This window comes from Protopterus annectens, chromosome 10.part0 (genome assembly GCF_019279795.1).
Source record: "Protopterus annectens isolate FY-2018-M chromosome 10.part0, PAN1.0, whole genome shotgun sequence".
NCBI classification, from domain to species: Eukaryota; Metazoa; Chordata; order Ceratodontiformes; family Protopteridae; genus Protopterus; species Protopterus annectens.
Window position 1 is genome coordinate 1728460100 of NC_056744.1, and position 25506 is coordinate 1728485605.

Consider the following 25506-nt stretch of genomic DNA (forward strand, 5'->3'; position numbering starts at 1 on the left):
TAAGTAGGGAGATAAGATAAGGTAAAGAAGGATGAAATAGGATAAAGGGGCATGAGAGAGTTCCAGGATCAAACATATTTGGATTAGAAAGGTGGTCCACTACTTTAAATAGTACAGCTGGATGACTTGAAGCCTGAGCAATATGTTTGGGAAGATGGCGTGATTTAGAATGACATTCTTCAGAATGATAGTAGGCAATGGGGTTATCAAGAGTTAGTTTATACTGTAAAGTACCATTTCAATGGCACCTGCACTCAAGCCTGTGGCCAGTACTTCTTAGCATGTAGAGATGTGAATTTAACCACAGTTCACATGGAACTAGACTGGCCAGATGCATTTGAGCATGACCAACTAAGTCAATAAAGGATGTCAGCAAAATAATGTAAGTATTGATGAGTTCTGTAAAGACACCAGAAATAGCTACTGGAAATGAGTGAGTAGCAGAAATTAATAAATCAAAAGAGACAGTAGGGGTCTCCCAAAAAGAAAAAAGAAATTTCAAGGGAACTAACAATTGGACAATTAATACTGAATTTAATAGTACAATTGTCAGACCAGGTAACTGGACTAATTTTAAGAACTGAAATGGAAATATCAAGCTGAAGGACAAGATCCAAAGTATATCCTTAATATGTATAGGAGAATCTATGTGCTGTTTAAAACCAAAAGCATTCATGATGGATATCAAATCTTTAACAAAAGCCACTGCTGTTTCATCTAATGTAATATTGAAATCACCTCCTATTAACCAGCATGGATAGGCTAAAACATGAGATAAAAGAAAATCTACTAGTTCTTGTAGAAGTGGTCTGTAGTTACTTGGAGGATGGTAAATAGCAAGACATGCAAAATGAAGAGTCATGGCCATATATTCAAAGGTGTTAATGAACACATTTTTCATATGGCTAAACTTTCAAGTGTCACGATAAAAAATAACAGCACCCTCCCAGAACAGTTAGAGCCTAAAGATGGGTCTATCACAAGCTGAGTTATATCTCCCACTTAAAGCAGAGATATAATCAATCACCTCATAAGTATTGACTGTTATTGACTCTTGGTGAAAAATGTTGCCTCCCAAAACCAAACCCAAAACTGCATTCCCCATACAGAAACTGTGCTGGTTAGAAGTACCACACAGGTGCCAGATTCCAGATCCACATGCCCTCATGTCTCTCAACAACAGGCACTATTATGACTGTCATAGTCCATGCTGGTGTGAAAGACTTGAGACATACCTCACTGGACTATATGAAGAGAGACATGACTGAGATCTCTGATTATCTGTCCCAGGCGGGTATGTCCCTGGCCTTAAGCAGCATTCTACCTTCACCTAGAATGATGCCTCAATACAGACAAAAAATGATTGACTTCAACAATTGGCTTAGTTCACATTGTCATTCTGTCAGCTTCGGATGATATAGTTGATAGAACAAGATGCTTTGCCAGAGATGGTCTCCACCTGCCACCGCTGGGCTTTTGGCTACTTTCTAAGGCTCTTGCTTCCCCATAGTGCCCTTTTAGGCAATGTCACAAAAACAAAATTACTGACTTAAAAATATCCTCAAAAAACAACCTTAAGGTTATGCTGCTAAACCCTAGGAGTCTTAATCTAAAACTGCACTCACTGAAAATACTTCTTACCTTGGAAGATGCAGATATCTGTGCAGTCACAGAGACCTGGTTCAAGGCCACGGAGAACACCCTCGACATACCAGAATATAATGCCTTCCACACGTTCAGACCACAAAATTAATGTGTGAAAACTAAAGGAGGAGGAGTATCAATATTCATCAAAGATAAATACACCTTCAGATTGGTTATACAGAATGATTCCCTAGAGTTACTCCTTGTGCGCATAATTATAGGAAAGACCCTTCTCCAAGTTATCATTAGCTATAGATCCTCCTCCATGAGTCATGATATCCACACTGCCTACTTGGATCTACTTGAGTCACTCAAAATACAACCAAACACTCTGGTTATGAATGACTTTAACTACCCATCCAAACGGGTCTATTTCAAAAGAATGAAAACGCACATTACAGAAGATGACATCACTGAGATGACATCGTTGAAAACTGACTTTAACAAGTGACCACAATGCTGAAGGATTCACAGGGTAAGTATCCAGGTAGCCAGCAAGGGAAAATTTGCCTTTTTCCCCACTTTAGTGTAATCCCGGAGTTGGTATATTTAGTTGGGGGGGGTGGAGTGTAGCCCCCTCCTGGTTGGATTTCAGGTAGTGCAGTGTGTTTCATTGTTTGATGGTGGCTAGCTTGATACTTACCCTGTGAAATCCTTTGGCATTGTGTTAGTTTATTAAAGTCAGGTTTTTGCAATGTCGTCTCGGTGATGTCATCTTTCGTAATGTGGGTTTTCTTTCTTTTGTCATAGACCCGTACAAACACACTTGCCTAAAGTTCTTGGACTTCATTAACTCATTCCTTGAAGCATATAGTTGGCAACCCAACAAGGGGCTCAAACATTCTAGACTTGGTACTCACTGACATGGTAGAATGGTGCACCACCACAAGTGTATGGTCCTCCCTGGTGAAGTCTGATCACAGCAGGGACAGGCATTGGGTGCTAGATAAGCCAACAATGGCTTTGTGAAGCAGCATTCTTTTTACTATTAGACATATAATTTCTTTGCTTATAAAACCATCTTGAAACTACATGTAAACCTCAGTCGAATCTATAGCTGTTTGAACTTCCAGGATAAACATACCCCAATACTCAAGATTTTGTCTTTTGACTCACTAAACCATTTTTACTCAACTAGCTTTATGTATAGTTAAGTGAAACGAGTTTATTGCATTCCTCCCATAAGAAATGTAGGAGTTATTGTTCTCTTATCAGCTCACATATCAGTATGAATATAAATGCACGGTACATTTCTTTAACTTCAATATCTTTGGCACTCTCTGTGGTTAGTAATATTGCTAGAATTATGCTAAGAATTTTCTGCTCTCATGATGCTCTGTAATACACTGCAGAGTCGCTCTTTACAACTTACTACACTTTATATCTTTGTATGATAGCACTTGTTTATTCTGTTTTAATGAATTTCATTATTTCTTGTACACAATCCTTTCTTTAGAGCCACTCTAAACCTGATTATATTGCATATCTGCTTTTTCTTGGAGCCCTTCTCCTTGGGTCTCCCCAAAAATGGGTTGTGTAACCCAATTGGACTTTTCCAGTAAATAAAAGCAAATAAATATATACAATTCAAATGTCTGTTTTAAAGGAGTATAGCCCTTTAGCTGACAGTTGCCATGGTGTTTTAAGGTGTACTAGGCGATATGGACATCTTATTGCTGCCAGTTCTTTGATGTCCAATAACCCTAATTACTCCCCACTTCCAGCTCTTGAACCTACTACCATAGTCACACATCCTAGCACAATACAGATAAAACACAACTTCTTACACATGCCCTTACCATGCCAGATCCACCCATGGACACATCTTCCTCCTCTCATGCTTGTGCTACTCCAGGCAATGATTACAGCTTTGAAAAATGTATTGCCCCTCCCTCCAAAACACTAAACTCCTTTTCATACTCCTCCACTTTCTGCTTCTTTTCTCCCCCACTCCTTAGACACAAACGTTCACTCTTCTGAAGTGTCTATATTAGTTCATCGACAGCTTAGGTTGTCGAATCTGTAATGATCGACTCCTAAGCATTGAACATGCAAAATCGCGAATGGCCATTTAAGCAAATTCTTTCCTCTGGAAAGAATTCAGTAGGCCGTCCGCGAACAAAATTAACTTTTCAACCTAAATAAAGTGGGGGCTTCACCCCCCAAACGCCCTGATGTGGGGGGCTTTGCCCCCCACATCTCCCCCTAACTAAATATACCAACTCTGAGATCGCTCCACATTGCTGAAAGGGCAAATCCCCAATAACGGCCAAGCGACTTCTTTCCTGAGGAAAGAATTCGGTGAAATAACCGTTCGAGATTTTGCAAGTTCGACGCTTAGGTGTTGATCATTACAGTTTCGACAACCTAAGCTGTCGATGAACTAATATAGACCCTTTCCAAATACTTTCCTCACTCAAGTGTCATCTTCCTTTCCTTCCCAAGCTAATTACATAGATCCATTATGTATTAGAAAGACAGTATTCCTTTACTAGAATTCATAGTGCAGTATAATATTCACTATGCAGTATAAATGACTTTCTAGTCTATGTACTCCTACCATAGGAAATTTAGAAACTTACTGACAATCTTGCAATTATAAATCTTGCAACTGTTTTTTTATTTTTCATTATATTAATGTTTTCTTAATACAAATTACTTTATAATCAACTTATTATGTTACCTGTTAGATATTAGTAGCATCTAATCTGATAGATGCTTTTAATGCTACAGTAGTTCGCAGATGGAGTTTGAGTAGGGAGACCAAATGCTGTATAGTTTGGAGCTAGGATTGCTAGTTTAAGTAATCCCTTGGCATCTTGTTGGTAGTTTGTAGTACAGATATCATTTTAATGTTAGTGGCATGCATGCTGTGGCATTGTGAGCCCTGCTGGCTACTTAAAAGGAATAAAATGTGTGTTTTTTTCATCACAGCATCTTGGCGACTAGTATGTGAACGGATACTGAGCATTGTATGTAGCCATTCTACTACATCTACATTGTACATGGCTGTCCTACTACCTCTACATTGTACGTGGCTGTCCTACTACCTCTGCATTGTATGTTGCCATCCTACTACCTCTACATTGTACGTGGCTGCCCTACTACCTCTGCATTGTATGTTTCCTACTACCCCTACATTGTACATGGCTGAACTACTATTCCTACATTTGACATTGGCTGGGGTGGGGTGGCTCAACTATCACTGGTGTCAGGAACCCTACTACATGGTCATCTTCTTGAGGATGACTCAGTGAACCATGGCAGAAGCAGCTAACATGCTCTGGTGCTGCATATGCACTATAAAACAGCACAATAGTTTTATATTAAATAAATTGAATAAATTAATTGTAATGAATAAATTAGCAAATTCTGACTTGTTTTAAACTTTGGGGAGTACACGTGGACTCGATGATGATGGTCGGTGGGAGCAGAAGCTTAGTATATACATAGATCTGACACATGCAAACGTATTTGTTAATAAGTTTATGTTTTGTGTTTGGAAATCTGTACTGCTTAGGGAGATAATTTGCTTTTGCATATACCTGCTTGGGTTGGTACTTCTTTTGAATATAAGTGCATACAACATAGAGCAGGGTTTAAGCATTATCCAACACTCTGATGACTCCACACTGATCGGTTCAGTACAAACCCTTACAGAAGTGCAAGAATGCACATAGGAAACCTTCTCAATGGAGGCATGACTGACAAAGTCTCTTACTCCTCAACACCACCACACTAAACTAATAATTTTCACTCAAAAATTACTTACACACCAAAGATCAACCTTCACCATAACCTCTGCCAGTCCCACAAATATTAAACTAGATACACATACTAAACTACAGGTCTATATTACATCGTTGACAGGGCTGTTCATCAAGCACCCTTTCATAGACACATAATTAAAATGCCAAAACCTCGAATGGCCACATAAGCACATTTTTTCCCAGGAAATCGCTTGGCCAACACCAAAAAAAATAAAAAAAATTGCAGCCCCTACGAAGTGAGGGGGGGCTTCATCCCCACACTCCCCAATTTGGGGGCTGTGCCCCCCACATCCCCCTAACTAAATATACCAACTCCGAGATCACACTACAGTGGAGGAAAGGACAAATCCCTGATGACAGCTAAACAATTTTTCGCCCAGGAAAAAATTTGCTTATGTGGCCGTTCGAGGTTTTGGTATTTTGATTATTATGTGTAGCTGACAGAGGGTTCTACGAACAACCCCTTCAATGATGTAACATAGACCCTAAACTACTGGGTGTATACATAGATGACTACCACATCCTGCACACACTAAAGAAAACTCACCAAAAGCTAGGATCCCTTTATAAAGTCTTCTTCTTCTTTCGGCTGCTGCCATTAGGGGTCACCACAGCAGATCAACTGTTTCCATTTCTTCCTGTCCTCTGCATCTTGCTCCGTCACACCAACCACCTGTATGTCCTCTCTCACCACATCCATAAACCTTATCTTAGGCCATCCTCTTTTCCTGTTACCTGGCAGCTTCATCCTTAGCATCTTTTTCCCAATATACTCTGCATCCCTCCTCAGCACATGTCCAAACCAATGTAATCTTGCCTCTCTGGCTTTGTCTCCAAACCTTCCAACCTGGGCTGACCCTCTAATATACTTATTCCTAATCCTGTCCATCCTCGTCACACCCAGTGCAAATCTTAACATCTTCAACTCTGCCACGTCAAGCTCTGACTCCTGCCTTTTTGTCAATGCCACTGTCTCCTACCCATATAACATAGCTGGTCTCACTAACCTCTTGTAGACCTTCCCTTTCACTCTTACTGGTACTCATCTGTCACAAATCACTCCTGACACTCTTCTCCACCCACTTCATCCTGCCTGTACTCTCTTCTTCACCTCTCTTCCACACTCACCATTACTCTGAACTGTTGATCCCAAGTACTTAAACTCATCCACCTTCACCACCTCTACTCCCTGCATCCTCACCATTCCTCTATCCTCCCCTCTCATTCACACACATATATTCTGTCTTAGTCCTGCTGACTTTCATTCCTCTTCTCTCTAGAGCATATCTCCACCTCTCCAGGGTCTCCTCCACCTGTTCCCTACTCTCACTACAGCTCACAATGTCATCTGCAAACATCATAGTCCACGGGGACTCCTGTCTGATCTCGTCTGTCAACCTGTCCATCACCATTGCAAATAAGAAAGGACTCAGCTGATCTTTGATGTAATCCCACCTCCACCTTAAACGCACCTGTCACTCCCACCGCAGACCTCACCGCTGTCACACTACCCTCATACATATCCTGTACCACTCTTACATACTTCTCTGACACTCCCGACTTCCTCATACAATACCACAACTCCTCTCTAGGCACCCTGTCATATGTTTTCTCTAAATCCACAAAGACACAATGCAACTCCTTCTGACCTTCTCTGTACTTCTCCATCAACACTCTCAGAGCAAACATCACATCTGTAGTGCTCTTTCCTGGCATGAAACCATACTGCTGATCACTAATCATCACCTCCCTTCTTAACCTAGCTTCCACTACTCTTTCCCATAACTTCATGCTGTGACTGATCAGTTTAATCCCTCTGTAGTTACTACAGCTCTGCACATCACCCTTATTCTTAAAAATTGGTACCAAAACACTTTTCTCCATTCCTCAGGCATCCTCTCACTTTCTTTATAAAGTAAAAAAAAATTCCTATTAGTCCATGCGAAACCCCACCCCCCAAAAATAAAACAAAAAAAAAAATGCCGCTACTCACCTTCCTCTAGCACTCCTCTAATTGCCCCAATTCTTACCAAGCTACAAGCTTCCCTAATGAGCAATCTTAAGCAATGTTACTATAAACTTGATAATTTCTTACAAATCTCCCTTATAGGGCCTTCCACTACATCACCCTAAATTGGAATGGCTAGAAATACCATGACACAAATTACTTCTAAGTGGGACAAGTTCACACAGTATTTTGAGAAAGGTTTTATTAAATACATGTACAGTATCATATAGAGGAAGACATTTTAGGGGACCCATATTGCAATACTTTTGGTGCTGGATGAGTTTATCAACAGAGAAGTTTTTGATGTTTCTGAATATTTGAGTGTAATTCTGACATCTTATTACAGATACTGCTAAAATTTAGGTGAAACACGCACATTGTTGATGTTGGGGGCAATGGTTGAGAGGACTGCTGAGGGTAGGTGCATTGTTTTCTTAGGAGGAGCAGGATTTGGATGAATGTCACCACTTAGCTATATGCTTAGATGGCTGTAGAAGATGGTTGCGTAGTGATGGGATTTTTATTTTGTTTTGAGGACCTATTTAGGTTATGGTGGTCTTTAAATGGAGTAAAATGAATTTGTGCAGAAATATAGAAGGAGTTATGTTGAAGTGGTTCTGATCAGAATTTATAGGAGGTAATCAGAGTGAGGGGATGGGAGTTTTATGGAGTTTAAGTCAATTTGTTTGTGATAAGATGTTAGGTGGGTTAAAGGAGTTAAAGGGAGTAGAAGGAGTGCTGGTGGTAACATGTTGAATAGGGGCATTTGGATTTAGGATGTTTTGGTAGTTTGACAGAGGCTGGGTAGGTGTGGAGAGCATGTTTGTATTATGAAGTGAATGGTGGTAGAGGGAGAAGCAGGTGGGAGAGGTTATATTGAAAGAGGTGGGTAACAGAGGGATGAGGGTGGGGTTTTGAGAGTGGGTGTTTTTTGATTTGTCAGACTGAGTATGAATTGTGACTGGGGAAGGGTAAAGAAACATACATTTCAGTTTTACTATAATTGCTTTAGTGAAATGGAAACTCTTAATTCATCTACATGCAGGTCAGAGAGAACAAATTTTAGTTACATAGAGGTATCCTTGGAATGTTGTAAATTTAACAGCTATAAGTCTTGAACTTCCTTTTTGCTTTTTGCAGGATGACAGCAACCAATATTATCAAGAAAGGTAAAAGGCTATCACATGACACTTCATGACTGTCTTGGGGGGGATGTGCTAAGACACAGGCATGGTACCTGAGGGTGGCCAGCGGGAACATGGAAACTAGAAGAAACAACAGGGATCCTAGAGGGCAGACTACAGCAGCAGCTACCTGAGAGGGAAAGAAAAGAATTCCCAAGGAGTCCCAAGGTTCAGTCTTTGGTTGCAGTCATAGTAGAGTAGCCTGTAAAGCCACATGAAATGCAGATAATGATTTTGTTTGACGACATAATGAAGAGATAGTACAAAACAATTTTGGATGGGGAAGGGCTGGATAGATATATTGCAATCAGTTTGTATTTCTTGTGTTCAAGGTGACTTATCAGGCTTTAGTAGGTCAAGCTAACAGTTCAAGAGCAGGATGTAGGTGCCACAACTCTGGCTTGCCATGTGTCTAATCATGCTCTTAGCCTGTTAAGGGTAGATCAGGATACAGTGGCTTCCAGCTTTCCCACACTACCTTTGGTGACTGTGGTTTATTTGGCAATGTACCATCAGGAAGCAGATATGCATTTTCTTTTGGGGATCAGCAAGTTTTGAGGGATAGCATGTGAGGTGAGCATATTTCAGCCCCCATCCCTCAAGCTATAAAGAAGAAAATTTGGATAGGTAAGTATGCAGGGATTTTTGATCTGTTTGATAATGAAGAGGTACAAAGAAGAACAGAGGCAGCTCCCCCTGGGCCTACATACCTTATAGTGGTACTTGAAGCCTTGGATGAGTAAAGACTGACCAGATCATGAGCAAAATCCTTTAATAGTTGTGTTTTAGGTTTTATTTACTTAATGGCAATGATAACGGATAGGGAGCCACATCAAATTCTGCCTCTTTTGACTTATTTCCTTCCTATTTCAGAGACATAAAAGGTAAAAAGAAAGTTATCCTGGTGGTGGAATGTTCCACTTTTTCACACACTTAAGCTGGTAGATGCTTTCTCAAAATGGAAAATGGGGCTAAGCATTTAGGAACAATGGTAGTTAAACGGCAATAAAAACAGGGTTAGAAGAGGTTAAAGGAGGTATAAGACCTTGCTGTGAATTAAATCCAGGTAGGTGCAGCTGGTTAGTCATTTTGCTCAGGGAGGGAATTCTGTCTGACCCTAGGGCCAGAGGAACTGACTTTTTTCATGGCAGAAGTGGCTTTAAGGCAACCAGTTTGGTAGCCCATTGGTTTTTGGTTTTGAGGTCAATATTCCAGTAAAGTGTGATACACTCCAACTTGTTGCAAGGATATCATGGACAAAATGTAGTTTGTGCTAAGTGGAAGGATTTCATCAGTGGTTTTCCTTAATGGCTAATTCTACATTAGAGGGCAGAATATGCAAAATATGTGGTCTGTGAAGGAGAAAGACTAATGGAAAAGGAGGAATGGTCAAGACGGTTTGTGGGACCCTTTGTCACTCATCCCTTTCTCTTCATATAAAGTATCCCTATGATGTCACCAAGAAAAAGGCTGTGGAATATAGACTAACTCATCTCTTCTCATTCCCAGTGGGACCTCAGTGAATGAGAGCATTGACAGAACACAGGTGTGGGTGCAATGCATGTTACAAGCTGATCAGGTCTGTGCAAGACTTCTAATTAGAAAAGTTAAATATAGAAGCACCCATTCACCTTTTTCCAGAAGGAAGGATTTGTACATATTAGGGGTACATTTGCCCAGAAAGTTTTTTTTTTGAATAAGGCAATGCCCATGGGCTTTGCGGTGGCATCCACATCTCTCAACTGTCCAGACTTTTTCAGAATGTCCATAATTTTGCATCATACTTTTGGCCTGTTCCTTATAACATTAGCTGTTTTCTGGCAAGTTACTAAGGACAGAAGTCACTAAATAATGACATATATTTGAGTTTCAGGCTTAGTATCGGTCAGAAAATCATAATGAAAAAAATCTGTTTTCCTACCAACTTTCTAAGATTATAAAAGCAATATTTAAAAATCTGTCCCTGATTTTGAGTCTTTACCCCACCCCTAAAATGTTTGGCTTTGTCCAGAATTCTTTTGCTAAGAGGTTGAGAGGTATAGCAGCATGTGTACCATTCAAGAGTACAGACTTGTGTGGATCTGGGGAATGCCAGTCTCACTGGTGCAGAGCTGTTCATTATTCATAAGATTTCTTGTTGGCTGGGGAGGGCAGAAAAGTGGCAGAGGCTGGGATCAGAGCATTTTAGCACCTATGTCAAAGTCTGAGGGTTGCCTTGGTGGAAGATAAATTAGAAGGTCAGGTAAAACTGTAGCATTTCTATGCTTAGAAATTGACATCCCTTCAAAATATTTAGATTATGCAAGGAAAAACTTCTCAAATGAACAGAAAGTTTGCTGAGGCTCAAGAAAGATGTAAGGTAAGAATGAGTGATGTCATGGCACTATTAGCACTTTTGAACTTTGTTTGCAGGGTGGTAGCTTCAGATTGGGCTTTTACCGAATCAGTGCTTAACCCGTTGAAAGTTACTCGGAAGATACAATATCACGTATGGGTGGTTGGGCAGGTAGGACAGGACCTGGCAGTGTGATCCCAATTTCTGAGGCAGTATAACAATGCATAATTTTTGTCAAGGTAATTGTCTCAGTAGTGGCAACATCAAATTCTACACAAATGGAGCTGGATCACTGGGGAGAGCAGGTTACTTGGGTGGGCAGTGGTTTGCCAGTAGCTAGCTGGAGAACTGGGATACTGCATACTGTAAAGACATATCATTTTTGGAACATATGCTTATCTGGGAAGCTATGATAGTCGAGGAAAATTAACTTGCTAGTAAGAAAATAACATTTTAATCTAATAACTGGACTGTTGTTGTACTGAGCAAAATTACTACAAATTCAGGCGGAGTACAGGATTTGTTGAGAACTTCAGTTTTGTAGAGTTTGAATATTGATGTCTTTTTTCACTGTGCTACGCTCCAGGAAAGGTAAATGATATAGATGATAGCCTTTCCTGATTCTACATATACAGGTGTTCAGACATTAACTCCAGGAGCACTGCTGTAGCTGATAGAGATATGAAGGGAAGGCTGTGAGATTAGCAAAGACATCCAGGTTGGTAGATGAGGGAGTCTTAGGCTCCCACTATGAAAAAGGCAGGACTATGATCTGCTTTCCAGTTGTGGCAGATCTTTTACTTCACTAAAAATTGAGCAGTTAATTGGCTTCTCAAAGGATGGGAAAGAAATCAGGCAAGTAAGGCAGATCAAAGGTTGCTGTTAAGCTGACAGTCATTGCCTTGCATCATAAAAGGGCTGTATAAGGTCAGGATCAGGTTCAAGGTGTATACCATGTTGGCTGTGCAGACACTATATTTTACTATCGGCTGTTCAGAATAGGAGACACGTTAGGTACTTAGTGTGGCTGGGGTCTGAAAGCATTTGACTTGGGGAATGTTTGTATAATTAACCATTACTTTATCACCTGCTACAGGACACCTTCCATGAACTGAGAAGTTTACGTCTTGTTCCCAAAAAAAAACATCATGGATTACTCCCTATTAATAAGAACTCCACCATTCTGGAAGACTTTAAATACCATCAATTTTCTGGAGTACCTACATCTCCAGCATAGGATATGGACAGACATTTTAGATGAAATAAATAAAAACTCAATGGACCAGATTGTTACTGGCCAAACTAGAGGACCAACTAATCTTAACCTGGTACTTATAAATGCAGTGTCATCATGTACAACTCCTCGAGTAATTCTGTTTTCAGTAAACTCATATGATAAACAAGCCATATTTTCTACAAACTATCTAACCTCATGAAACCAAAGTTTTAGAATTCAAAAGCTTCAAGTATACAAGTTTTTTCAAATTCTATGACAAAGTCTCAAAATTCACTTACAAGTGTATCTCCCCAGTCATTGCCTCAGCAGGTAGATTCATGTAACTATTTTGTACCCACATAACTAAATGTATTGGATTGAAAGTCCTATCTAGATACAAATGCAATGGAAAATTTAAAAACAAACCATCCCAGGTGGTGCACCTGAATAAACACAATCTACAATAAAAGGAAAAAAATCATTATTAGAGTTTACAACAGTTCTAAAGACCCCTGAGTCAATGAGAATATTAGGAATTTGACTAAGAACTAAAAAAACAGACTATTAGATATACTAAGGTAGCATTAAAATTACAAATCCTTCTTTAGTTATGTTAAGAACTAAGAAATAACACTAAAGAATGTAAAGAGCTCATACTAAATGGCAAAACCTACTTGGATTGGATGAACTTTGGCAATATATTAGAAAATAAATTTAATGTAAATTTTACTCCTCAAACTAGATAATATAAAGACTGCTTGTTAAATGGGTCCAAACATGGCCTGGTGGAACCTCTTCTTTTAACCTGAGACTATCTACAAGTTCACTCCCATAAGTACGGACTACACAGTTAAAAGGTAGCCCTACTACTGACCTTAGAAACTATAAGGCCATCAGTCTGGTGAATCTCATTCACAGGCCACGCATCACATTGTAATACACTTGATAAACACAGACATTAAAAATTTCATCAAGCTAGATCTACAGCAATTTGTTTTTCTAAATGATAGATCCTGCCTAGTCAACCGGTAAACCTCTTTGAAAAAGGTAACACAAGCTGTTGACTGCAGTGTCATGGTATGCACAGCTTTTCTTGATTTGATCAAGGCATTTTTACACCATTCCCCATGATAGCATAATAAATAAACTAAATTGTATGAGGTAAGATGGACTGGTAATTGACTAGAAGATTGAACCCACACAGTGCATGTGCCAGGGGCAGTATCAGAGAACATGAAAGTGACCAGTGATGTACTGCAGAGCTCAGTGATGGGCCAAATTTTGTTCTGTATTTACATCCCTGACCAATAGAATAAAAACAAGACCAATGGCCGACCACGTATGTGGATGACTGCAGATTGGGAGTCATAGTCAAATCCCCATCTGACACAGATGCCCTACCAGGAACTTATATTTTTAAATGCCTTGTGTATTGAAAATGGGCTTAAATTAAATGTTAAAAATACAACATTGTCACATTGAGCAGACAATTTCTCCCTCAACATGTAGTGTTGACATACTCCACTTCAAAAAGAAAATGCAATTATAGACCTGAGAACGTGGATCAATAATTTCCTCTCCCTTCAACGCCATTCATCAGGAAATCCTTCCACTTAGTGCAACTGATCACCAAAGGGATATCATTCTGATCATAAAATGTAATTGCCCCCCTGTAATCAGCACTGATCAGACCAGTTATAGAATACAACTCTCTTTTTGGTATGTGCCTCACCAGACATATCAAACAAATGGAAAGACCCCAAAAGTTCCTAAAGCAGAGGGTCATAGGTTTAAAATTCCTAAGCTGCTAGAAAAGATTTGCCTTATATTCTTCTCAAAGGAGGCCTATGCCTTTCATTTGAAAAAAGCAATGATTCAATAATCCAGGATCTCTTCTACCTTCGCAACTCAAACAGTCCCACAAATACCAGAATAAGGGGCCTAAACCTGCTTCAGCAGATCAATAAACCAAGGTGGAAAGACAGATGCATTACTTAGTGTCTCCCTACATCTGGAATACCCTCCCCCTGCAGGTAAAGGAATATTGTGCACTATCTTCATTATTTATTTATTTTTTCATTGGCATTTTTTTTACCTGGAAAGTCTTACTGGGCATTGCCCTTTTTCAGTGGAGGCCTCGGTAGAAAAGCTACATTATGCAAACATTATGGACATTATTCGCAATGTTTCATCTCCCAAGCCCCTGCTTACACTTATTAAGGGTACCAGAACTTGTCAGAGATTTGGGATGCATGCATACTTCTCAACCTCTTAGTGCAAAATATCTGGACAAAGCCTGACAAAATGGGGGGACAAAGGCCCAAAAATAGTGACACATTTTAAATATTGCTCTTATAAACTTAGACATTTGCTAGAATAATAGGATTTATGTTAGCATACATTTTCCAAAGGATATGAAGTCTGAAACTCAAATGCATGTCATTATCTACTGACTTTAATTCTTAGATTATCCCAGAGAGTTGTAAAAAAAAAAAAGTATGAGGAACAGAACAAAAATATGAGGCAAACATCTGGACATTCTGTGAAAATCTGTACAGTTGAGAGGTACAGATGCATGGCTAGGCTTACAATGCTCCTTGTGGTCATTTGCCTATGTGAATACAGGGGTTATCCTGTATTATTGTTAGGTTTAGAGTAATGATTTGTCAGTGATGCATAGAGCTCTCTTAGCAGTATAAGGTTGTAGGAAGGAGTGAAGAGATGGACATTTTTCAGGGTTATGTAGGAGTTTGAAGGTTATAATTGATTGTGCATACAACAGAGAATTGTTTACTTTGAGACAGTTTAGCTGTTTTAGAGGGAAGCACTGATGTAATCTGTATTGCTGGTTGGTTGCAAATTTGGCTACATTACTGTAGGATTGTTCCAATTTGGCTGATACAGAGGAGTTGAGATTGGTTCAGGTAGGAGAGGCATATAATAGACTGGGGAGAAGAAACGAAGTGGCTACATTTTGTCACAAAGATTCAGTCAGGTCATGTTTTACTATATAGAGACAACCTAGCTCTTCTGGTGTGTCTTCTTTATGGCTTGCTGAAAGTGGAGATCAAATTTTAGGTGGTCTATAATCACACCTAGTAGTTTGCTGTGGGATACCAGTTCTTTATTGGTCTTGTTGGATGACAGCATATTAAAGATATTTTTTGGGAGGAAAGAGAGTTGGGGTGAACAGTAGTAGTTTAGTTTTTTTTGGGGGGAGCGGAATTCAGAAGGAGTTGTGAGTTGTCAAGCCAAGATTCAAAGAGGAGAAGGATTTCTGGGTGAGTGTTTGGAATGCTAATGTACTATCAGCAGATATTATAGTGGAATTAACAGGGTACTGTACTATGGTGGCCTCTTTGGCTGCTGCATTTTGGTTATTGATAAATAAGTTAAGCAGTAGTGGTCCTAGCAAGGAGTCTTCTTTGGCTCCGATGATATACGAAGGAAAGACAAGAAATCATATTCCCATTTCACTGCTTGGGACATGTTAGTATTGTTAAAGAAACCAGTTATATGCGGAGGGTGGTATCCCAAAGTAAGAGATTTTAGTTAGGAGAATTTGAGGATTGATATGTCAAATGTGTTGGATAGATCCAGAAATAGAATATAAGAAAAAAAAAACTTTGTGGTCAAAGTTTAGTTCAACACCAGAAGAACAGCTGAATTAAAATAAGGAGAACCAACCAAACATGGCTAAAAGATAAAAAGTTTAATGAGCAAGTGCTTTCACTCAATAAGGCACTTCTTCAGACCATACAAATGAAATAAAATAATACTGAAACAGCAATAAAACTGTTCTAATTATTCAATAAAACAATCTATGATCCTTCAAAGCTGGCTTTATAGTTATAGCAACATTAAAACCTGGATTTTTGTCAGCTTGAAGTACTACTATCCATGTTAACTCTGCTAGCTCAACCTTATTAACAATATCACCTCCCCTTATGTCATCATAAATCAATTGGAGCACCAAAAAGCGAAAAGTATGCATAACATTAGAAATAATATGTGAAGCAAGTGGATTAGCTATATCACATCTCTGTATATCCGTCAGATGTTCAAGAATTTGCTGTTTAAAAGAGCAGTTCATTTCACAAGCATAATGGTGCACTCATTACAGATAGCTAAGTAGACAAGATTTGCGCTTTTGCAATCAGCATAAAATCCAGGAGCAAACTGTCTCTCAGTGACCGGGTGAATAAAAAAACCTTTCAATCAAAATTGAGCTGCAGACACTACAGGAGTGACAGGGAAAGGTGCCAATCCTATGGGAATAATAAAAGATAAGTCCACACAAAAAGATTGTATATACAAAATGAAGACCAATCACCAAGGCTGTAAGGCAGATAAAATATACCCTTTTATTTGTCAGGTAAGTGCTTTTGTGCTGTTCGCACTTCCTTAGAACATAAAAACACACTAAAACAGTTTAAATATACAAAACTATCAGTCAGTTACAATCTATCAATTATAACCAATTAAAACATTAATGCGGTAATTTTACAGATTCATTCAGTCCAAATTCCCTGTCTGCCTGCAAAATAATAATCCATTTTAATTCAAGTGTCCCTGTATTATTTTCAGTGTCACCTCTGCTAATACTCATTGGTGTCAATTGTAGGGCCATATATTCAAAACTATGCCCTGGATTTGCATAAAGTGGGTGCAGTTATTATTATGGATAAATCATTTTATGTAAATAGCATACTTTCACTCTTGGAAGATGAAAACACCTGTAGTAAAATAAATAAAGTTAAGGTGGATAAATTGATTAAGAATGTGCATGAGGAGCTTTATGATCTTTTAATGACTGTTTTTTTATCATATGATTTGTATATGTATTTTAATGTTGATGAACCTCTAATAGTGGTATTTCACCGAAGAGTCATAAAGATCCACTAATACCACCAATGCGTCCTTTTGTTTCTAGACAAGGCTATCTAATAGACCCTTTATCTATTTATGTTGAAGATAGGCTGAAGCAAGTTTATTAAGGACAGTAAGGACTTTCTGACTAGCTTATACAACTGTATATATGTTCTAGAAGATATTGGTCAACTTGTATTAGTTACTATGGATGTAAAACACTTTTTACTGTAATAAATAATGATTATGGCATAGAAGCCATCAATACTTTTCTACCCCAGTTTAGTGAATATTCAAACAATAAAATTAAATTGATATGTTCATTATTAGATCTTATACTCACTGAAAACATTTTTATTTTTAAAGGTGAATACTTTTTGCAGAAATCAGGCATTGCTATGGACACTGCATATGCAAATAGCTACACCAGTATGGTTCTGGCTGAATGGGAACTTCAATATGTTTTGGATTCTTCTAGGTTCAAAGAGTGTGTTGTCCACTATAAAGAGGTTTGTGGACAATATTGTATGGATTTTGGAATTAAACCATTGATGAGCTAACAGAATTTGTGGAATTTTTGAGCTTTACTTCTCATTTTTTGAACTTTACTGTAAAGTGGTCACATTCTGAAATGGAGTTCTTAGATGTTAAGTGGTTTAAAAATAAGGAAGGTACTTTAACTACTGGTATATACAGAAAACCACGCAGGAAGAATAGTACATTATATCGTACAAGTATGCACCCGGGTTATGTGTATCATAATGTATTGAAGGGGCAATTTTTAAGGGATTCAAGGTTAAGTACAGATGCTGCTGGTATGGAAAAAGTATATGATAAACTTGGCAAAGAATTCTTGGAATGATGTTATAAATACCATGATATAACTAATACCATTAATATAGTTAGGGGGACTAGTAAATGGGAATGTTGACCTTACTTTTACTACAGGCAGCACTCGAATAAATGTAAAACTGGTAACATCATGCCTAAGAAAAGTCAACTTACTTTCTCTAGTAACAGTTCAGTATGTGATGTTATTAAAATAAATTGGCAGCTTTTGCTAGCAGATCAAGGTATTGGTGAAACTGTAGGGAACCCCCTCTCCCCAGTTTTTGTTTTAAGAATGAACTCTCATTTAAACAACAACTTAGCATGACCACAGTCTGAAAGGACTTTCCCTTATAGATCTTGTAAGGCATGCAGCTTTATATCTGCCAAAAAGTTCTTTATACATTCCACGATGAACAAGAAAATCAATCCTAAGATTTATGCAGACTGTCTGAGTAAACATTTGGTTTACTTAGCAACATGCAGAGTCTGTTCTTGCTTTTATATGGGAAAGATTGATAGAAGTTTCAAGGAGAGGATCTTGGAACATTTGTGAGATATTCATAAGAATAGTTCCACTAATTATTTAGCTGAGCATTGTAGTGCAAATCCAGGGCATAGTTTTGAATTTATGGTCCTACAATTGACACTAATGAGAATTAAGGGAGGTGATATTAAAAATAATACAGAGACACTTGAATTAAAATGGATTATTATTTTGCAGGTGGACAGGGACTTTGGACTGAATGAATCTGTACCATTAAACCAGTTTTAAAAAGCATATAAATTACCTAATTAATCTTTTAATTGATTATAACTGAGTGATAGTTTTGTATATTTAAACTGACTGTTTTAGTCTGTTTTTATGGTCTGACGAAATGTGAACAGCACAAAAGCGCTTACCTAACAAATAAAAGAATATATTTTATCTGCCTTAAAGCCTCGGTGATTGGTGTTCATTTTGGATATATAAGGTTTCACTGCCACCTGTCAGTTACTATAAGGCTCTTAAAAGGGTACCCAATTATACTTAGTGAAGGTAATGCTAATAGAAAGGGTAATGTTAACCAAACAGCCAGGCTTTTAGGTGTGGCCAGAGTTATCACCAATAAAATATGTACAAATACTCTCAAAACTTAAATATTTTCTACAAAGGACCATCCACAATAAAAAGTTTAAATATATTTAATAATAAATAATAAAAGACCATGACAAATACTAAATATCTATTTACAGTAAACACCAGAGTTCCAGTCACAGGAAATATTAAAAATAACACTGATGGAAAGTTTCTAATCTCACTATATCTTACTATATTTTTCTGACTAATCTAAAAGAATTAATGTTCCCTAGTTACGTTACTTACTGACTAGAGGAAGGCAAGATGATTTGGGTGAGTGGTCCTTGTTGCCAGTCTCTTCTAATATTAAAACAGTATTTCTGTACAGAATTACATCACATATATTTGGTCATCTGACTGTGTTTCCCGCAGTACCCACCATCATTAGAATCTACCAGGGGTTTAGCACCTATGTGCTATAATATAAACTGATAGAGCTTTGCTCAGATCTCCTGGAAATAATAAGACTATAAAACTATTCCACTTTTCCTACAGGAGCTATAACCTATTCTCTAGCACAGACATTGCATTTCAAGTCAGGTGGATTAACCTCTTCTCTTCCAGACTATGCTGTTACAATGTCTACATTTAAACAGTTAATGCATGTACATTTCTTTTCCTTGCAGCAGGGTACACTGTTGATACATTTTAACACAAGCAAACTTCACAATACATTTTCAGCACAAGCATCTGTACAAATCAGTTTAATATACAAATAACATATAATTATTTACACAATTCCAGCTAGCTGTGCTGACATATGTTACAAATCCACTGCCCAGTTTCTCCTGTCATGGTTGGCAGTACCTCCTATCATCACAGAGACCTCATGTGGTGCTTGCTAATGGAATGGGGAGCAAAATAGCAGGTGAATGAGCTACAATGGATTATGGAGAATCAGGCTGGGGAAACTAGCTGCAATTCAGAGAATGTAGTCTAGTGGGTGAAAAATAGATAGCCTTTTGATATCATAGTAGGTCTTTATAGATTTGATGAAAAGACATCAGTGAAGATGATTCTGAACGGGATGGGGACGGTGGTAGTGAATGCTGATAGAAAAGCTTTCCATGGAACATAGGAAGGAAGGATGATGTCTTGACAAGTTGAGATGTGGCATATAGCATAGCATTTCCTGGTATTAATGAGGCATGCAGACATGAGAATGCTGCCCTTTTAAGGATAGGCAGCTGTAGTTTATTGACAGATGTCTAAATTAGTAAGCCAAATGCAATTTGCACTCATGCAAAGTAGAAAATAGTGAGGTAATCCTACAATACAACAGGGGCTTTAGGCCTTTTTCCACATGGTGGCTGCTTTAGACTTCTCACTAAGCATATGGAAGAGATTGAATTGAAGGTATATGGACTTAACTTGTAAATAGATAGAAATGCTAATAAACATGGAAAAGTGAAATGAGATATGGGAATGAGATATGATGTTATATAATTGTGTGATAAGGCTGTACAGATATGAATTCATATCAGTGCAATAAGCAGACTCATTAATATATATATATATATATATATATATATATATATATATATATATATATAAACTATCTCTCTCTAACTCTCTCTCTCTCTTTCTCTCTCTCTCTCTCTCTCTATATATATATATATATATATATATATATATCTATGGATCTTCTTCCATTGATCATGTTACCACAACATCGACACTGAAAAGATTGAGATGAGAACATCCAACGAACACAAGAATGATGGCTAACAAAACTGAAAGTTACAAGATCGAAACACTGTTTCATATTATGTACCAGCATAGCACTAAAATGGATGGAGTTTTTCAAGCTACAGCAGCATTTCTCAAGATGTAATAACATCTGCAACTGTATGTCCATTCTTATATATAACACCGACAAACCAGCTACCTTTTATGTATGTTTATGCAGAGGGGCTGCCCCCCCACACCCCCTGCAAATTATATATACTAACTCCGAGATCACACTACAGTGGGGAAAAGGGTGAATTTCCCTATCCTCACTGAACCATGATCTACAATGAAAAGCTATAAGGTTTAAAAAAATTATGTGCGACATCCGCGGCTGTTTTTTTCGGTGTTTTGACTTTTGGGTTTGCGCATGTTCTTTCTAACATTTCAATATTGTCATCTCACTGCCACCTGTATAGTGATGTATTTGTGATGTATTTTTGAACATTCTTTTACTCCTTTCACAGGAACTGCATATACCATAAATGACGCCTATTGCTAGTAAACAGCTTTCTTATTGCACTAACAATGTGATGGCGGAGAATGATTTGCTATGAAATCAGCATTAAAATTTGGTTTCCTCAGTGATGGTTGACTGAGATTTTGTAACAGCAATCTCATTATGGCCATCCACATTAACAAATTAACATCCAGGGTTTCCATGATGGCAAATCATGCGGCTTAACAATATTTATATAATACATAAGCAGCAGTAATTCCATCACCTGTATGCTAAAGAAAACAAAAACTAACATGAAAAAGCAAATGCTGCGATATTTTTAGCAGATTCCAAAAAATAAAGATGTTATAACTTTTCAGGATTTAGAAACTTATTAAAATAGTTTTGCCTTAGCAACATGTATTACAATATGTTCACTTCATGCATATAAACAGTTTTTCCTGTTGTGCACACTGTGGCATTTTTGATTATTGATACCTACTGTTTAATACAGAGGTATGTATTTTTTATTGTGCTATTTTGCTTGAATGCTACAAGTTCTTCTTTTGGATTATGGGATGTCTGTATCAAACTGATCAAATGTGTAGTTGCATAACTATTCTCTGCATGACTGAATCTAAACAAATATTATTTTCTATAGACTTTCTACTGCCAGTCAATCAGTTTCAAGAGACAGGCTGTTTCATCTTTCTAATACTTAAGCATGTAGAAATTTTAAAACGCAGAATAAAGATACTTGCTAATGAGAGGTTGTTCACCAAACTTCATATCTCATGTTGGAATTCAGGGTATACAAAGAGCTTTGTTGGCTACATTACAGAACATTTTACACTTGAAATAAAGCATTTGCTTTTCAACTAGTGGCATGGAAGGAAGATAGCATCATAAAAAGACTTTTTTAAATTTACTTTTTGTTTATTTTATTCGTACAGGTAGGTACACATGATTGTGTAAACCCTTTTTCAGTGACAACATAGTTGAACTAATAAGAAAAATGACACAATAGTACAGCAACAGACAACAGAAAACAAAATCTAACTACACAAAATAGTTGTAGACCAACTTAAGAAAATCTGCATTAGATCAAGGTACTTAGCACTATTTTAATGTAGGAAAATTCAAGACACTATGGCATCCTCTAGCGAATCTGTGAATCCACCAAACAGGAGTAGTATGATGTTTGTCGACATTTGTAACAACACTGTTGCAGTTCCATTCACTTCTTTGTTATAGTCTAAGTTAGGTATGAAAGCTGAGCCGAGTGGGTTGTTGATGATCTATGTTAGAGAGAGTTCCAGATCTTGGGGGTGCTGCTGGACAAGACCTAATATGTAGGGCATGGAAAAATGAAGAACAGGTAAGAGATGATCTAAGTGACCTGGTAGGTTGTTTGACAATGATCAAAATTGAGTGGTTTACAGTGACCCTCATATTTCTTTTTTTGGCCCTCTTTGCCCCCATTGTTTGTCTATTATCAGGTCTCTCCTCCTCTCTCTGATAAATTGTCTCATTTGTTCGCCTTTAGCAGGATGAAGGTCAGCTTGGAGAGACCATTATTCAAAGAGCCATCAAGAGTGTCTGAAGAGTTTAACTTTATGGCCCTAACTCCACAAATAATCAACAGAGCACTGGGGAAAGGACATGCAATGAACTGACTGCAGTGGATGTCCCCTCACTTCCACAATAGGCATTTATAGCTTCTATTAACAGCCCTGTAATTACTAGAAAGATTTTTGTTAAGAGTAGTCTGCCATTTTGTATGTCACATGTAGACATAGACACAGTGATAGGTAGGGAGTATCTGAGGATACAGAGTATATCTCCGTTATCAATTGCATACTGATTCTTTTTCATTAGGAGGTTGTAGACTCTATGGCAGGAGTTCACCACTACATGCACCTTGCTCATTTGCTTTACAGATGTCTATCAAGAAATGCTGGGTCAACCCAGACTCTGAAATATTTCTGTATATAAAACTCTCCAAATGATATCCATTGGGAGTTAATATCTTCCATTCTTCTTTGCTAAGATGCCTACAAGTTCCATATAGAATTGTTTTTGAGTTTTTCAGGTTGATTTTAAGTTCTGACTGAGACTCTGATAAAACTTATAAAGAATAGTGTTAATTTTGTTGCAGGTTGATGGTGAAGAACTCCCTTACGCCCATGTGACCATGTCACCTGAATAAAGGAGCATATGCATAGACATAAGAAACTTGTAAAAGTGATTTTATCTAAATGTGAATATCAGCGGTGTAAAGAGGGAACACTGTACAACAACTGGCTTCATAGACAGGAGTGATGAGTTGGAGGTTAAACATTTACCATAGATATTTACCAAGAATTGTGCAACACCAAGAAATTGTACTTGACTGGGCAATAGCATTACATGACAAACTCGCAGAAGATCCATACAGTACAAGGCAAACAAGTAACACTAGATAATGCCCAGTAGAAGTCAGAAACATGTCAAATGCTGTCATTGTCTACCAACATGCTAGCAAGGTACAGCCTTACAAAACCAACAATGTAACATGTTCTCTTCACATTAACATAGAATTATATAACTTCCTGGTAGAAAAACCCTTGCTTTCTAAAGTGTTGCAGATGGACAGATATTATAATCTATAGGAAAATAAGTGTTATATTTCTGAGTAGATTTGCAATTTCTAAGATTGTTGTCTGACATTAGTAGACTTTTTGGAAACTTTTTTACGTGTATGACATAAACAATGACGTTATTTTTATGAATATTTCAGTGGTGTGTAACCACCATTTGCTGAATAACACTCATTAACTTGCTAGTAAACAGTTGTCAGCTTACCTGTGGTCACCTTTCATTATTATCTCTTTTTACCCACACCATTTTTGCCTTTGTGACATAGAAATTAACTATTAATACAATGCACATTACATAAAGTTGATATGTATAGGTAAACGGATCCATTATTTTCCAGAAACACCCATAACAAAAGTTTTCATGTTTGTGGTATCTTTCAGTTTTTGAAGAATCCATACATATTCCTTTTAGCTATCTTCCCATCCATTTACTGTATATCGACTTATGTTGGCATAGTCACATTTATTTGCCTTTTACATAGCTTAGATCTCTGTCACTTGCTGTATGCTGAAGCTTTAAGCATTTCACCATCAGTGATCATCATTTATAGCTTATTGATCTATTTTATACTGGACAACTTTGCATTGATTTTTGTGCCTTTCTTCTGAAACGATGATTTACTCAGTTTGTAGGGTTCTTTGAGAGTGTGATGTTGCAGGAAATGTAAGAAACAATTGAAACATGAAAAGTTGAGGCTGTAAAAGAAAAATTGTCTAATGAGTATGAAAAAACTTAGAATGGTTGATGAATATAATCCTAATAGGCTTCCTGCATATTTTCCCCAACTGATCAATGCAGTGAAACCCAGGGATAGGTCTGATGATGTCGAATACAGTGGAACAATGACCTCCTTGGACATCGATGCCATACCTTTGTTCTTAAGTTGCACAACACAGAATGATTTTTTTCAGTTCTGTAGACACATTGTTTTGCTAAATGTATATTTGTATATTAATTATTTAATGTATTTTGCACAGGGTGCTTTAAGAGGGTTAATTGAGTTATAATTATGGAGGGGTTCACCTGGTATAAATTGTGAGCTTGTGAATACTTTTGTATCCTTGAAGGCGAAAGGCCGAGGTACCAGATGTATTGGTGGTAAAAGTAAAGCTCTTTTGAACCATTGGTTCTCTGAATTTTTGTGTTTTTGGGAATTATATCTGTGTGGTGTATTTATCATGTCTGTGTGTCCAAGTCCCTGACTACTGGGTTGACTGTTAGAGGTGTGTTTTCAATATGATAGTTATAGGGGTGGGGGATTTTCTAAATGATATTATTATGCATTTTTAGGTATTTAGTTTTAGTCCATGGCTCTGACACAAGTTATTTGTCTGTGTCAGTTCTTCCTGGAGAACATTAGTGCCAGTGGGGGATTCTATGACTGTTCCTAATTTCCAGTCATGTGTAAATTTGGTCAGCTTGAGGCCTTGACATTGGCCTTGATTTCGGAGAAATAGCTGAGAAAAAGAATTGGTGCCAGGTCCGATCCCTGAGAGACTTCACTTGTGACTGGCCTCTTTGTAGAGATGGACTCTCCCATTCAAACTTCCTGAGTTCTGTCTGTGAGCCAGCTGGCTATCCATGCAGTGACACAAGGGTTTATACCTAACCTCCTGAGTTTCCCAACAGTAGGGTATTGTGTTACATGCCATGGCCAGGTCAAGGTAGGCAGTGTGAACTATTTTGCTGTTGTCCATTGCTTTGGTGACCTTCTCAAAGAAGTCC